This window comes from Clupea harengus, chromosome 19 (genome assembly GCF_900700415.2).
Source record: "Clupea harengus chromosome 19, Ch_v2.0.2, whole genome shotgun sequence".
Taxonomy (NCBI): domain Eukaryota; kingdom Metazoa; phylum Chordata; class Actinopteri; order Clupeiformes; family Clupeidae; genus Clupea; species Clupea harengus.
In genome coordinates, this window is record NC_045170.1 from 6,035,912 (window position 1) to 6,039,672 (window position 3,761).

A 3,761-nucleotide genomic window follows, 5' to 3' on the forward strand; every position below is an offset into this window, starting at 1 on the left:
ATATCAACAGCCATGCTGTATCAATACCTTTTTAGACACCCCCCCCCCACACACACACACACACACACACACAGACACACACATACACAGACACACACACACACACACACACCCCATCCTAAAGCCTTCCATGTCTGCAGGAAAATATTCTGTGGTAATCCGTCAGTAGCTAACAGCTTCCTGTCTGCTCTTTTTTTTCTTCTTCTGCTGTGGTGGGTGATTTGTGGAACAGGTCATCGGAACAGAACACGCCAGGCCCACGTTCTGATTGGTGCCGGCCGTGTTCTGAGGATGGAGTGCAGGTGGATGGTTCTCCGGAGTGAGTCTCTGGAGTGAGTAATGCCCGAAGGTATGAAGGTCAACAGGCAGAACGTGTGCGTGGAGAGAAGTAATCAGTGGGTCTATCAGTGAGCCGATATCTCATGAAGTGAACCTCCACTGCACCAGTTACGCGCTCGCAGGGCCGATGCCAGCAGAGTAGCTGCCCGTGGAGGCGATCTGGTCCTGGGCTGGAGGCTATCAATCGCGTCTGTTCCAGAGCTACCTAGTTTTAGAGTTCAATACTGTAATGTTCCGGAGCTATCTAGTTTTAGAGTTCAGTACTGTAATGTTCCAGAGATATCTAGTTTTAGAGTTCAGTACTGTAATGTTCCAGAGCTGTCTAGTTTTAGAGTTCAGTACTGTAATGTTCCAGAGCTACCTAGTTTTAGAGTTCAGTACTGTAATGTTCCGGAGCTATCTAGTTTTAGAGTTCAATACTGTAATGTTCCAGAGATATCTAGTTTTAGAGTTCAGTACTGTAATGTTCCAGAGATATCTAGTTTTAGAGTTCAGTACTGTTATCAATTGTATCTGTTCCAGAGCTATTTAGTTTTAGAGTTCAGTACTGTAATCAATCGTATCTGTTACAGAGCTACCTAGTTTTAGAGTTCAGTACTGTAATGTTCCAGAGCTGTCTAGTTTTAGTGTTCAGTACTGTAATGTTCCAGAGCTATCTAGTTTTAGAGTTCAGTACTGTAATGTGGAAGCCCCTTAAATGGGACCAGAAACTCCTGTGATGCAGACGTTAGTGAAGGTCAAAGGTCATCATATTTCTCCCAAAAATGGATAACTGCTGAAAGGAAAACAAAATGTAGAACATTCAAAGTATTCCATACATTTATGCAAAGTATTCCATAGAGTACGCAAACAGAGCACCTGAACAGTCACATGCTGAGAGAAAAGCAATGGCTTGTTATCAACAGATGCATGTGTTGGTTTAATGGTGATGAACAAACAAAACAAAGAAATAAATATGAATACTTTGACAGCCTTAACTGTAAAACATGGTTCCTAACTATGTACTGATGAATGGTCCTCTGTGGGAAAGAGGAGTTTAGCTGATAATGCGTCGCCCTCGGGGGTGTGATTCACGCTAATGAAAATAGCGACGCGAACGCGTTATTGGAAAAATGTTATGGCTCCTCCAAATCCCTGAAGGACCTATAAAGACAACCACACCAAGGTGTGTGTGTGTGTGTGTGTGTGTGTGTGTGTGTGTGTGTGTGTGTGTGTGTGTGTGTGTGTGTGTGTGTGTGTGTGTGTGTGTGTGTGTGTGTGTGTGTGTATTGAATAAAGATGCTTTTGTGAGCTATAGCTGTGTCTATTTCAAAACAGATCATTTCATCCATGACTTGTCTCTTGGCTTCTCTCAACTTTATATATATATAGCCCCTAAACATGTGACCTCACACAGCCATGTGTAATTGGACATTTAAAAAGATATCCTAGTCTCCATTGGCTATTTATATAGATTATTTGAATGGTCAGATTTAAGGAAATCATGAATTACAACCTCAATTAGAGATGAGCCTTTGGTTTGATCAACCTGCGTTCTGCTCTTACTATTTCTAACCCTGGAACTCTAGAATCTTACATTGTTGATAAACGCATTCTTTTTCTAGAATATTCCAAATTCACATGCTAAAGGGTTAGATGATGAACAGTTAAGTTAAGCAAGATGGAAGAGTTATGTACATATGCAAGTGCAGTCTTAAGATGGGTCATGCAATGTGTCTTTGAGTGAGAGGAAAAGAGACAAAGAAAAAGATGGAAAGAAAGAAATACTGAAAGGAGAGAGAGAGAGGGAGAATCTATCCCAAGGCAGCAAAAAGAAATCTACTTTGAAACATAAGAGAGAGGCTTCTGATGACTGAAGTCTGTGAGAATGAGGAGGATATAACGAGGACTGTCTCACTAATATCATTAAGTGTCTCTTCTGAAGACTGAGGTCTGTGAGAATGAGGAGGATATAACGAGGACTGTCTCACTAATATCATTAAGTGTCTGGGAGAACAGAGATCCCCTGAAATGACATCAAAGCTGCAGCACAGGGCGCTCAAACACATCTCAAAAATCAGATGTTTTCCGTCGAAATCCACCGCCCAGAAGGGACCCGTAAAGCACATAGAATTACATCAGAGAGAACGACAGACAGGGTTAGAGTAGGAGAAAAGGAGAAAGAGAGAGGGAGAGAGAGAGAGAGAGAGAGAGAGGAAGAGAGAGTGAGTGCAGTGGGGGGGTTGAAGAGAGGGAGGAAAAATTCTTGAAGTATGAGAAAATTTTACAGCTCTCCTCCCCTCTCTTTCTCTCTCCCTCTCTCTCTCCCTCTCTCTGTTTCTCCCGCTCTCTCCCTCTCTCTGTTTTTCACTCTCTCTCTCTATCTCTCTCTCTCTCTGTTTCTCCCTCTCTATCTCTATCTCTCCCTCTCTTTCTCCGTCTACCTCTCCCTCTCTCTCGGTTAGTCAATCACAACTTTCCAAAAGCAGGGAGAGGAGAGGGCACACTGCTCTGAGTGACAGACACTGGGCGGTTAGGAGTCAGACTGATTCCAGGTAGGCACCATCATTCCCTGCATATCAACACACACATACATACACACACACACACACACACACTCTTTCATAAACACAAAGGAATAAACATTGTCTGTGGAGCGGCCGAAGGCTTGTGAAGGTCTGTACATCCTTTTTAGTGCAACTCCAGGGATGCTCCTGAGGCTATGCTTGTGCCTGTGACTGTGACTGTGCCTCTGGGGCACAGTGTTGCACAGTGTTGTCTCTGCAAGGTAGTTTAGTGCTTGGTGTAGTGTCTTGCTGCTATTGAACAAAGATTTTGAGGATTAATGTTTATTTGCTATTTTATTAGATGTGTTTATGTCACCATGCAGTCTTGTGTTGCACGGGCAGATGCTGGCGGTAGTGGGGACACGGGCAATCGCTTTGGCACATTTTTTAAGGCACGTATTTGCGGTATTGGTAAAGATTACGTGCCACTTTTGAGCTTACTTATTGTTGTCTTGGTGCTGTGATCTGCATTGCTATCTGGAGAAGAATATCTGGTTCTAACCACTATCCTCAAAACAGGATAAGATCAATCACTAATTCTTGAATGCATACAATATTATATGAATAAAGATATACCAAGGTGAGATGATAAACCAACTTTATGAGAATTAGGCTCTGTTTTGGCCCTGTGCCATCTGAGAATTTAAGAGTGACTAAATAGAAAGGAGAGAAAGACACGCACACACAGGAAACTTTAGTAGATAAAAATCATGACATGACCAAGGAATTTTCATGAATTAATGTGTATATTCATGTTTTTAAAACTGATCACAAAATTATGTTTATTTATTTATTATGTTATTCTGCTTTATATCACTACAGAGTAGTGTTAATGACAGTTAATGTTTCCGGTCTGCAAATCTGCATCTGAACGAC

General features: G+C 42.0%; 1 protein-coding gene across 1 annotated transcript in view; it reads left to right on the forward strand.

Annotated features, from left to right (window-relative positions):
* The first annotated feature begins 2,745 nt into the window (after window positions 1-2,745).
* LOC105912506 (tenascin-like) overlaps window positions 2,746-3,761 on the forward strand; it is a 40,362-nt gene continuing 39,346 nt past the window's right edge. The window contains 1 exon segment of the mRNA XM_031586650.2: window positions 2,746-2,873. The gene's annotated coding sequence lies outside the window, so the exon portion shown is untranslated.